The sequence below is a fragment of the Dicentrarchus labrax genome, unplaced genomic scaffold (genome assembly GCF_905237075.1).
Source record: "Dicentrarchus labrax unplaced genomic scaffold, dlabrax2021, whole genome shotgun sequence".
Classification (NCBI taxonomy): domain Eukaryota; kingdom Metazoa; phylum Chordata; class Actinopteri; family Moronidae; genus Dicentrarchus; species Dicentrarchus labrax.
In genome coordinates this window covers 34,200,035-34,213,558 of record NW_026136719.1, presented here as the reverse complement: position 1 = coordinate 34,213,558, position 13,524 = coordinate 34,200,035, and the positions used below count along the sequence as shown (strand labels likewise).

Here is a 13,524-nt window from a genome sequence, read left to right as displayed (position 1 = left end):
AGAGACAGAAAACTCATTCCAGCTGGAGGAACAGTTGTTCTGGAGGGAGTAGCATCAGTTAAAGAGTTCCATACTGAGAGATCTGCTATCATGGAATACCCTTCATTATCTTCTCTGCCTGGAGGTCTGCTAGTAAAGCCCTGTCTCGTTGACCTACCAAGCAGACAGCCAGGCAGACTACCAGTTGGGGTCTCAAATGAGTCGGAACACGACATTATTATCCCAGCTAAGAGTGTGATTGCTGAGCTCAGTGCAATCCAGGCCATTCTGTCTCACAAACAGAGCGTGACCAAACCATCTGAACCAGAACGCTCCAATGCAGCTGACCTAGCCTTTGACTTTGGTGAGTCCCCGGTCCCTCCAGAATGGAAAGACAGAATTACTCGAAAATTTAACAGCATGCCTGAGGTCTTCGCCCAGAACGACACTGACTTTGGAAGGACAGACAAAATCAAGCATCACATCAAACTGTCCGATGAAACACCATTCAAACTCAGAGCTCGGCTGATACACCCACAGGACGTAAAAGCTGTTCGTCAACATCTTTAAGAGCTTCTTGATGCTGGGGTGATTCGTGAAAGTGAGTCTTCATTCTCCTCTCAAATCGTTGTAGTCAGAAGGAGAATGGCCAGGTACGCCTCTGTATTGACTACAGGAAACTGAACCTACAGACGGTGAAAGACGCTGTTGAGGAAAGCGATCTCTTTAAACCCTTATCCTTGCGTGTTCCTTTAATGAAGCAATAGGAGAAGATTTAGTTTACTCAATAATCAGCTTTATTCTTAACACCAGTAAAATGTGCAAAGTTTACAGAGCTCTGGGTCCAGACTATAGTATCCCTGACAAGCAACAAAGTGTGTGTCAGTTCACGAAGTCCGACTCTCTATCTCTCCCTGACCCAGTGTATTATAGTACATCCGTGAGAAACGTCACAATAAGGCATCGTCTTCTTCCCATCAGCTGTAGGCGCCTTCCATCCTCGTGGTATCTGACTCCAACGTCATGCTGACGCCTCCGGGTGTAATCTGAAACTTCACATACAAATAGACATGCATACAAATAGACAATACGCCTGTTCTTTGCTACAGATTGACTAACACTTTGTTCTCTGCAACAGATTGATTAACACTATCTTCGCATGTAACTGACAACTTGTTCATTTCACAATATGGAGTTGTTTGGCATGATTATGTGGCGCTCCCTATATCTCAAGATACTGTTGTACGGCTGCAGGGAGAAACTGTTAGCGTGACCCTAATCATTTCTGAGAGTTTGCTGTTCATTCATCCTGTTTCTCGGTACAGAGTTCATGCAATATACCAGCCTTCTATTTATTACATGGTGCTCAATCATCCTTATTTGCTAATGCAACTTTAATCAACTTAATCAAGTATATATGTTTTAATCATTGGTCACATGACGGATATAAAACATAACCTATCTTCAACGCCTATGCACTTCTGAGGATGGATGACACCTTCACAGCACTCTCTGGTTCCAAGTGGTTCAGCGTCCTCGATCTAAAGTCTGGCTACTATCAGATCGAAGTTGACGAGGTTGACAAGCCAAAGACAGCCTTCATATGCCCACTTGGTTTCTGGGAGTTTAATCGTATGCCTCAGGGAGTGACAAACGCCCCAAGTACCTTCCAGAGACTGATGGAAAAGTGCATGGGAGACATGAACTTGAAGGAAGTTGTGGTTTTCCTCGATGACTTGATAGTCTTCTCGAAAACTTTAGAAGATCATGAAGCCAGACTCACTAAGGTTCTCAACCGCCTGAAGGAGTATGGGCTCAAGCTGTCCCCCGGAAAAATGTAGATTCTTTCAGTCCTCAGTCCGGTACTTGGGGCATGTGGCCTCAGAGCAGGAAGTGGAGACCGACCGGGAAAAGATTGCAGCGCTAAAGACCTGGCCAGTCCCTCAGCATCTAAAAGAGTTGAAAGCCTTCCTCGGATTCTGTGGGTATTATAGGAAGTTCATTAAAGGCTATTCAAGTATAATGAAACCCCTGAACGACTTAACATCTGGCTACCCACCTCTAGGGAAGCATCCAAAGTCCAAGGAAAGGAGTGGCCAATAGTACCACCCCAAAGAACCATCTCTGAACCGTTGGACTCCCGCCTGCCAACAGGCATTCAAGATGATCATCGGCAAGATGACAACGTCCCCAGTTCTGGCCTTCACAAATCCTGCACTCCCTTACATCCTTCACTTGGTTACACCGGCCTCGGAGCGTCCTTATATCAGGAGCAGGAGGGACTGCTGCGTGTCATCGCCTACGCAAGCAGGGGGGTTATCACGTAGTAAGTCCCGCTATCCAGCTCACAAGCTCGAGTTTTTAGCGCTGAAATGGTCTGTAACAGAGAAGTTCAGTGACTACCTCTTTGGCAATCAGTTCACAGTAGTCACCGACAGAAACCCCCTTACCTACATACTTACCTCAGCCAAACTCGATGCAACCAGCCAGGGGCGCCGCCAAGATTTTTGGGCCCCATGACAAAAAAATCAAATGGACCCCCTGTGCGCAGCTGTCACCACATCTCTAGGACCTAACTGTCCCATCAAAAGATTTACATAACTCTAATTAAAGGCTTGCAATTGCTTCTTGTAGTTCAATACTAGTTCTAGCACAATATTTACTGCTGGTGATTTGTACATGCATGCAAGTCTGCCTACAGTATGCAGTTCACTATTTGATGCAAGATTAAAAGCAACCATAAAAAATGTGCTAAAGGCCATCTTTTACAGTCTCAATGTATTTTTATTGTAACATTTCAAAATGGAAAATTCTCTAATTAATCATTAATTATTATTATAATTATTAATGAAAGATTTAGAAAAAGAAAAACAAACAAACTTAAATATATATTAACTTTTCAATCCAAATAAATTAACATCATCCTCTCAAAACAATGAAAACAGCAGATTCTTGAACTTAGCTGCCCATAGATGCCAACAAGAAAATAAAGTTGACATGTAAAATTAAATTTCCACACCAGGGTTATTATAGTGCTACAAAACAGATCAAGAGGTTTTGAGGTTTGGAATATGGTCATAACAAACTAACAGTACCAGTGACATCAAATTAAAAGGTATAAAAAAGAACAAAGGACTCCTGGAAACCCAAACTTTTCTCTCAAATAACAGCTCAACATGTTTTTGGCAGTCCAGCCATACATCTTGTTCTCAGTTTGTTTAGGCTGTGGGCATTATGTCTGTAGTAATATCCAATCTCCATAGCCATGCCATTTGGCAACTATCACTGGCCCTCGCTCAGCCTGACTCACTAAGAGCCCAGTGCCGAGCCTTCTTGCTAGCAAAGTCACTGATCAAGTCTTTGAAGTCAAGCTTTCTAGCCAACTGACCTTCAATGGACAACATGGCAAGACTGCAAAGCCTGTCCTGAGACATAGTGGTAGTAGTAGTGACATCTTTACTGGGACAGGGAGGCAGAGGGGTACAGTTATGGGGAGACTGGGGTGCTGCTGACTCATCTGTTGTTAAGTCTGCTAAAAGGGGCAGGGACAATGATTTAATGTGAATATCTTGCTAAACGTTTCCCTGAACTGATTAAATGGTGATTAAATGTAGGCTAACACTAGTCTGTAGCTGGCTTTCTTATTTCCCTATGCACATTAAGCCAAGGTTAATACCACTCACAGACTATAGGCTCCTTTCTTGGTGAAACACTGGGTTACAGATTAACATCCTTTCCTTTGTCTTTCCTCTCTCTCTTTTCTCTCTCTCCTTTTCTGAAAACCAGATTTTGATTTACTAGTTAACATTGTGATCACTGTAGTTCTGGCGCATCTACTGACTGCAACTAAACACCGTCACTGATAAGTGCGCCAAACCATTTCATGCAGATACAGGGGGGTGGTCGGTCAATATGGACTTTTTGGTCAATGGGGATATTTAACTTTTACTGCCAAAAACAAGTAAAATCATGGGCCCTTGGAATTGTCCTAACTTTTCCCCCCTACACGGCGCCCCTGCAACCAGCTACAGGTGGTTAGCTGCTCTCTCTACCTTCTCCTTATAGCTCCAGTACCGCCCCGGGAAGCAGAATGGAGATGCTGACGCACTATCGCGACGTCCCCATGGCAACCTGCGTGATGACCCCTCATCTCAAAAAGAGTGGGACAGGATCCGCCAGTTCACACAACACCATCTATCAGATCCAGATAACATTGAGGCTGTGGATCAGGGGGTCATTCGTGCCATCTGTGAGAGACAACTTATTTATTGTGCCAATGATGGAATGGGCAGTGATGGAAGTATCTCCCTCGTCGAGAGCCTTGCCATCTCTGGAGATGCTGTACCTGGCAGCTTTGAGCAGGAAGATGAGCTTGGAGGGCTTCCCATGACATAAACATGTCATCTCCCAGATTGAGCGTGGCGAGAAACCACCGCCTGCTGTGAGAACTGAGCTTCCAGACCTACCTCTGTTGTTGAGAGAGTTGATCAGGCTTGAACTGCGGAACGGCATCCTCTATAGAACACGCCAAGAAGGCCACACACAGTACCAGCTAGTCTTACCTTGGGAACTTCGTGAAACGGTCTTAACGAGCCTGCATGACAACATGGGTCATATGGGAAAAGACCGCACGCTGGACAGAGCCAGATTACTGGCCGAGGATGGCCTCTGACATTGAGAAGAAAGTCAAGATGTGTAACAGGTGTGTGCTCAGGAAAACCTTACCTGAGAGGGCAGTACCTTTAGTGAACATCATGACAACACGACCACTTGAACTGGTCTACATGGACTTCTTGTCCATTGAACCGGACAGAAGTAACACAAAGGACATTCTCGTGATCACAGATCACTTCACAAAATACGCAGTGGCTATCCCAACACTAAACCAAAAGGCTCAAACGGTTGCAAAGTGCTTATGGGACAATTTTATCGTCCATTATGGTATTCCAGAGAAACTGCACAGCGACCAAGGTCCTGATTTTGAGTCGCAGCTAATCAAACAACTGTGTGAAGTTGCAGGCATACAGAAAATTCTAACAACTCCGTACCACCCAAGGGGCAACCCGGTGGAACGTTTTAACCGCACCGCAGGGAATTTCTAGAAAAACAATTCAATTCAATTCAGTTTTATTTGTATAGCGCCAATTCATAACAGAAGTTATCTCAGGACACTTTTCAAATAGAGCAGGTCTAGACTGAACTCTTTATAACATTATTTACAGAGACCCAACAGTACCACCATGAGCAAGCACTTGGCGACAAAGGCAAGGAAAAAATGCCCGTTAAAAGGCAGAAACCTAGGACAGATCCTTCAGCTCTAGGTGGGTGGTCGTCTGTCTCGACCACTTGGGGTGAGAGAGAGACAGAGAGACAGACAGACGCACAGCAACAACAGTATTGGTAATGGCAATCTAGCAGGACCATGGCAGGAGGCTCCACCAGGATCGATAACAACCTGCGAGACGAGAAAGCACAAGAACTCCGGGGAAGAAGTGAAGTTAGTAACATGCATTAGTGGAACATGAATGAGTGCAGAAAGAGAGAGGAAGAGAGGAGCTCAGTGCACCATGGAAAATCCCCCCGATAGTCTAGGCCTATAGCAGCATAACTAAGGGATGGTTCAGGACTCACCTGATCCAGCCTTAACTATAAGCTTTATCAAAGAGGAATGTCTTAAGCCTACTCTTGAATGTGGTGAGGGTGTCTGCCTCCCGAACCACAACTGGAAGCTGGTTCCACAGGAGAGGAGCTTGGTAACTGAAGGCTCTGGCTCCTGTTCTACTTTTAGAGACTATAGGAACCACAAGTAGCCCAGCATTCAGAGAACGTAGTGTTCTAGAGGGGTAATAGGGTACTATGAGCTCTTTAAGATATGAAGGGGCCTGACCATGAAGAGCTTTATAGGTGAGGAGGAGAATTTAAAATTCTATTCTACATTTTGCAGAGAAGCTAGTACAGGAGAGATGTGATCTCTTTTTCTAGTTCCTGTCAGTACTCGTGCTGCAGCGTTTTAAATTAATTGGAGTGTTTTAATGGACTTATTGGGGCAACCTGATAAAAGCACTCACTTTTCCTTTCCTCCGGTGGAGACGTTGCCAGAAAGCATCAAGGACTGGTTGAAAGCTGTGAGAGAGAGTTGAGCCGCATGTAAACTGCTTTTACTACTTCAGGTTCCGTAGCCGTACCTGGAGTTTTCTGATATTAGCCCAGCTTTAATTCATAGCTAATTAAATTAGTTATTAGTTACACTTCCTTGAGATCCGGGTTACATTAGCGTAAAGACAGAAAACAGAGAGAAACTGCTTTCGCTGACTTTGTCAAAAGTCCGATAATACACCTATCAACACCTCTAAACCACCAATTAATCTAAGAAAAAGCCAAGTTTTCCCTTTACTTCCTGTCTTTACCAGTTTCCCACAGAATCAACTTAAAATTATATTGCTTCTCCATAAGTCACTGACTGGTTTAGGTCCAAGATGTTTAGAGATCTCTAGTACGACCTATGAAGTTGGCCAGTTCTGGATTACTGGCTGTCAGACTCAGAACTAAGCGGAGAAGCTGCCTTTAGTTTCTGTGCTGTTCAAATGTGGAACAAACTGCAAGAGGAACTAAGACTTGAAACAATGCTGACTACTGTCAAATCCATGCTAAATACTTAGCTGTTTACCATTGCTTTTAATTCATCTTTAATTATTCACATTTGTTTGTTAGTTAGTTTTGTTGTTTTTATCATGTTCTTTTGCTTGCCTGCTTTTATTGTTTTGTTTATTTTGTCTGTGCTTTTTCTCATCAATTCTGTAAAGCACTTTGGGTCTCATGAAATTATCAAATTATAACAAATTTACTATATTGAGTTACAGGAATTGGCTTTTCCTCTACAATTAAAAGGTATTTCTCATTACCACTTACTTAATATTTCCACATTCTGTCAACACAACTTAACTTTAGTTTGCTCTAAATCAATAAATTAGAAGTTTTATCCTGCAACCAGTGAATTACTTTTTAGAGTCTGTAAAAACACGTTATATATTTAAGTTGCCAAACAATATTGAAGAAATTTCCATAAAAAAACATCCAGTTGGCATTAAATTCCCCAAAATGCACATGATTTTAGTCATTGCTTATAAAACCTTATAAAACAGTGAATGTTTATGTGGGGAGTGTGACCCACTGACAGGCATAAACTGAGTCCGTAAGATATTGCAGGATAGTTTGGACCAACAGTGCAGGTGTTGATGCAGTCTTGTCCTCGTGCCAGCCCTGATACAGCAACTTTCACCTCAGCTCATCAGCCATATAAATGGAAGACTACACTGCCAGCCAGCCCCAAGACTCCTCTTTTTTTCCCCTCCAAGCTGTATCTATGTCAGTAATTCTAGTCTCTGTGACAGGGGTTCTGTTTTGTGATCATAAGGGCATCTGTGGTGCATAATTTAGTGTGTGTGTGTGTGTGTGTGTGTGTGTGGATGATAGATGACGAGAGAGGAGGAGAGCTACTTCTGCAGCATTATGTATTAAAGAGGTTCTTGGCTGCGGAGCAATATCCACTTACTGGCACTGATGGTTTCACACTCACATCTGTCTCTCTCTCACTCACTTATTCTCACTGCCTTGTCTTTTCTTCACTTCTTTCTGTCATGTCTTGAAATAGGCACACTGTCAAAATTTTACAGTTCCGTTGTTTATGAATGATTGCAAAATAACTAGAAAATAAACCCTATATGAGTAAACAAATTGCTAAATAAAGTCTGATGAAGAGATGGGGCAGGTCTAGCTTTCTCTTCCTTGCTAGTTGTGCAGTTTTATGCAGACCAAACTTTTATAAATGGATAAAATGACGTCCCCCACAGGTTTGTGAAGTACCACTCAGTGTGGTCGGCTCTGGCCATCGCCATCTCGGCAGTTCTGACTTCACCAGACAATCCAAAAATGGGCATGGTGGAACTGGGGCGAGCTGAATGAAGCCTGGTTACTGAAAACTGAAGGCACCCAACTGTCACTGACAGCATCCATGTCCTTAATTCAGCCTTCTAGAGATTAACTGACTTTTGGAGGCTGTCTCTGGTGGCCGTTTGAGATACTGCAGTTTTTGTAACTTAACTTGTTGGCTTTATTTGGAGGTTGCTGCTTAGTGCAAACAAATCACAAATTAACTTAAGATTAAATGTGTGGTACTTTTAGCCCTTGTTTTCTGACTTTTTAAATAAAGCCTTTCACTTGATAAATTACATAGAACTATATAAATCAGCAATAGTTGATCTAAATCAGTTAGATGATCACACTATAATTGATTGGGGAGTTGCACTACAAGTGACCTTGTTTCACATTATACAGTCACGCACTAGTAACACTATGGACCAGGATTTTTACGAGTGTCCCCGTCCTCGATGATTGCACTGTAAGGATCGGTAGTAACAGTGGTATAAGATGCATGAAAGCGTAGCCTGTAGGTTACAAGTCAGATGGAATTACATAGCTGTGGCACATATTGGGACCCATTTCTGAAAGGATGACATCAAATTGAATCGTTTCTAAATGTGAATCTGTATACGTACTTATACAGCCACATTGCAATTATGTAAGAATATTTTCCATCACAGGCGAAAATGTAGCTTAATCAGATCTAGACACAATTACACATATTAATAGCAGAAAGTAGTAGGCCAAAACAACTTAAATTCTCTCTCTTATCCTTCACCTCACCTGCCAGTTTTAAAGAGACACATGGTTTGTTTTGTTTTATTCCTTACCTCTCCAACCATTCTGATGTTTTATCATCCTCATCCTGAGGCAGCCCTGGGGCTAAACAGCTAATGAATGTTCACACAATGCTCGAGCTCAAGCTAACACACCCAGAAACAACAACAAAACAGGGGAAGCTGTGTTTTGTAGCTTATCCCATCCCACCAGGCCTGAGGTAAGCGTTCAATCAAATTCCCATTACTAGTGCATTTCTTATCAAGGCAACATCCATTATACCAGGTGAGATATCTACCTGTGATGGGTATCTGCCGAGTACAGCGAGTGCACACTGGTTCACAAAAGATATTGCTGCCATTGATTAAAGCCACGTGGGACTGAGCTGGCAGGCGTGAGGAGTCACAGGTGAATTTTCAAAAGGGGTTTTATTCGCCCCAACATTTTGAAAACATACAACAAAGTTCTGGGAGCACAAAAGAGGTCAACTTAACAGAACTAAAGTCAGGTTGTGATAACTTCAAGGTCCAGTGTGCAAAATTTTGGAGGCTCTATTGACAGAAATGGAATATAATATTCATGGTAAATGGACCTGTACTTGTATAGCGCCTTTCTAGTCTTCCGACCAGTCAAAGCGCTTTTACACTACGTGCCACATTCACCCTTTCACACACATTCACACAGCGATGGCAAAGTCCATCGGACAGAAACATTCATACACATTCAAACACCAATGCACAGCATCGGGAGCAATTTGGGGTTCAGCATCTTGCTCAAGGATACTTCGACATGTGGCACCAGGAGCCGGGGATTGAACCTTCAACCTTCTGATTAAGGAACGACCCGCTCTGCCTCTGCCACAGCCGCCGCTCTGCCTCTGCCACAGCCGCCTCACGTATGTATTCATTCAGGTATGTTTTCATTAGTGTATCATTACCTGAAAATAAGAATCATTGTGTTTTTGTTACCTTAGAATGAGCTGTTTATATCTATAGAGGGAGTGGGTCCTCTTCTCTTCCTCTTCTTACATATTGAACGGCCATGTTTCAACAGTAGCCTAGAATGGACAAACCAAATACTGGCTTCAGATAAGGCCTTTTAGGATTTTTGCACCCACTGTAGTTGTAGTGTGAGAAGAGGGCGTTGCAATCAACTGTGGCGAAACGAGGGTGGGATGATTACTAAGTTATCAGACGATCTTTTCTATTTTATTTGTTACCGACAATGCCACCTTGGGTTAAGGCCCAAGGACCCGCACTAAAGGTCAATTATCACCTCTTACAAAATTCGTTCACTCAGGGAGGGCAGGAGAGTTCAATGATCACATACAAAATTTTATTGTGTAAATTAACACAAAGTTTGGCACAAACGAATAATAGGAGACTGGAGCCCAACTAGGGAAGGGAAGGGGTACCGGCTGAGGCTTACCGGCTGGAGGAGGGGTCGGCAGGGGAAAGTGACGTCCAAAAAAAAGGAGAGCACCCCACTCACACAGCAAAAACGTGACGTGCACACAAAGAAAATCTTGAACGAAGCTCACGCACACACAAGGGATCACCACCACCGTCAGCCTTCAGCTCTAGGAGAAGATAAGAGGCACAGTTAAGAGGACTCACTGTTAAAACAAACAATATCTCTTGACATAAACAAACTAATGAATAATCAAGGAACTGAAGAGTATTGATTTACATTAATCAGAAATCAATCAAACCAAAAAAAAAGAAAATTAAAGAGTCTCTGGCTACAGATATCAACTCAACAGTTAACCATAATTAACCCACTTTGAACTCAAATAAAGGAAGGCTCAAATTGAGAAGTTCCCATCCCAAATAGAAATTAAATAATTACAGTAAACTCCTAAAATAAACAAAATTACCCAAACAAAACAATAAGCAACCAAACTATTAAAAAGTTACTCAAAAAGAAATGATACCACTACTGAGAAAATAAATAAACATTTACACCACACATTGGCAGATTACCCTTAACACACACACACACACAGTCCAAACGAGTGGCTGAGAGTCCCAGCAGAACTCGCAATGGCCTACCCGAGCAGCAACCACACACACACCACACAATCCCACGCACAGCAGCAGCGGGAAACAGGGTCAGCAGCAGGAAGCAAACTGACCAGAGACAGCCGACAGGACTTCGAACCAAGCCAACAAAGCAACAGTAGCAACGAAGTAGTAGTGACAGCCGAAGTAGCAGCGGCGACTGTGAAGCAATAGCAACGAAGCAGCAGTAGCAACAAAGCATAAACTCCGGTCCCCAGTACGGTTCATTTGCGTCCCGTCCAAAGAGGGAGAGGGGTGAAGAGGGTCGGCGTAGCAGGGGAGACAGCCACCACGTATCATGCGACCAGCAGACTGTTAGAGGGAGAGGAGCGGAAAGGGGGCTCAACACCTGGCTAACAGCAATTAACAACAGAAGCTCACCATGACTCACCTATGCTCCGGTCGACGGCGGTAGACAACCCCAAATAAAATATCGCCTCGACCGCGATGGAGACATCGGATCTGTTAAAAGGAGTTACGGTTTGAGTTAAATGAAACGCTGACGAATGTACACCAACAGCACGCTAAGGTGCGCCTACCTGTGCTGAGGTGAGCGGCGCACGCAACAGCCCGGGAGTAGGCGGACCGAAAAGGCAAGAAGCGAGAGATCAGGAGGAGGGGCACGGCCTACTTTTATCCCCTCGACATGAACAATGATTGGCTAAGAAGCCATAGAGGGCGCGGTGAAGCAGAAGACCGTGTTCCACATGGCAGTGGTGCCTCATACCACTACACATATGTTTAGCGTTATTGCAGTACTGGTATTACTGAAGATATAAGGGCAGGTCCAGTGTAACATACTAGTATCATCTCCTATTGTATATTAAACAACACTGAGGCTCACTGCTAAATGTCTGTTATTGCACCGGGAACTTGTCACAACATCAGTTATAGTCAGTAAATGTCCTGTATGTGTGTATCTGCTGCCATTAGATAGACATTGTGTTGGTAACCTCAGACTGTTTCAACAACACATCACTACAGTTAGCTGCAACAAGGAACCCACCAGAGACACTGCTTTATTATTTTATTTTATAACTTAGGACTACTTTGAGCCACAATGAGCTGTTGTACTTGTATTATATTATACTGTATTATATTATACTGTATATTATATGCTGTCTTACAAGTAACACTGAATCTGCCATGTTTTACAGGTGACCTGATGAAGCTCAGGTGTTCCTGGACCCATCAGAGGACAGAGACAGCTGCAGCATCAGGACAGCCTGGGTATCCAAAGGAAGACACATCAAGATGAACACTGACTGCAGAGCTCCATTACCAGCTCACACTTCAGTATAGTAGAAACCTAAGATACCTTGATGAAGGACACGGTCTACGCAGTTTACATAAAAGTTATAGCTTTGTAACTTACAACATGTGTAACTGAAATATGAATGAAACATGAATAAAGTGTTTTACTTTTAAGAAGAGTTTTGGTCATTTTTAAATTCAGTAATAAGTGTGGTTTTATATAAATAACATGTTATTTCACAGAGGTTTTATGAAGATTTCCTGGATTTACAAGAGTTGAAAAGTGTCTATCAAAATGAAAATGTGAAATTTAAACCTGTATTAATGACTGTAAGCAACACAATACATTACTGTCTCACATTCAAACTTTATTATGTTGGAAGATAAAATTACATCATAATATATAAAATAAAACGTAAAACATAATTGCAGCTTTTACACATACCTGAAGGTTAACTTTGGTAATAATACTATCAAGTTAAACTATCAGACTATGAAATATGGATACAATACAGTTTACAGTTGGTTACTTAGCAGTTTTTAAACCACATAAACAAGTCACTTTATTAGATGAGTAATTCCTTCAGTTATGTTGACATGTACAGGATAAAGTATTCCCGGCATATAATATGTTTAACTTCAGTGGGCTGTGTAGACTGTAGGTCACTGCTCACTGCTGTACCTGTAAAGACAAGCATAAAACACAGTGTTGGTTTTCATAGTTAAGGTATAAACACTAACATTATGTGATAGATAGAGGTTTATATATATCAGTATTTACCTGAGGAAAACGTCACAGAAAGCTGTAATCCTGATTGTTGATGTTGTTCATTTCTCTGTGATTTCAGGTCAGACTCCCGCTCTAACATGTCTGGTGGTGAAGTTTTTGGTTTAGAAGCAGTTATTGAATTAATATTGACGGTAGAAATGCAGCTAAACTCAGTAGCAGTGAGGAGCTACCTGCCGGCAACGGTGAGGCAGAAGGGGAGAGGCCGGAGCTAAAACCGATCGTTTCAGACAGAGGCTGAAAAGAACTGCTCAGCTATAGGCAGTATGAGTAAAATAATGTGTTTTTTGAACATTAAAACATCTAAACCTATTGTAGGAGAGCCACAAAATACAATTATGAACCTGAAAAGGGGAATAATATGACTCCCTTAAGCATGTTTTTCGCTAGCCAATGTCTACAGGTCCAGGAAATGGTCAAAACAAAAAGGAGCTCTGTGCCTCTGCACTCGATTGCTCTTACTGAACACCTTGACCTGTCTGTGACCTTAAAAGTGTAATCTTGTGGTTTGAAATTGAATTGAGATTATGAAATTTTAATTTAGAGAACTGCAATTGAATTGAGATAACTGAATTTGAATTTAGAGAACTGAATTTGAATGTACATAAAAAGTTGAATTTTTAGTGAGGCTCAAACTCAGTTTCAAAGAATAAATTCAAATTCAAATTTTGCTATTCAGATTCAGTTTTCCAATACAGTTATTCAAGTTTAACAATACAAATTCAAATTATGCATTTCAAATTCAGT

At 42.2% G+C, this 13,524-nt stretch overlaps 1 long non-coding RNA gene across 2 annotated transcripts; it reads right to left on the bottom strand.

Annotated features, from left to right (window-relative positions):
- Positions 1–753: 753 nt before the first annotated feature.
- LOC127352028 (uncharacterized) lies at positions 754–11,409 on the bottom strand. 2 transcript variants are annotated; one of them, XR_007881021.1, is made up of 5 exons: positions 11,276–11,409; positions 11,128–11,198; positions 10,105–10,255; positions 9,645–9,733; positions 754–1,031 (listed from the first exon to the last, which is right to left on the bottom strand). It is a non-coding gene; the product is annotated as an uncharacterized LOC127352028 (long non-coding RNA). The 2 variants fall into 2 exon arrangements; XR_007881020.1 differs by lacking the exon at positions 754–1,031 and having other exon boundaries at positions 8,977–9,733.
- Positions 11,410–13,524: the final 2,115 nt, after the last annotated feature.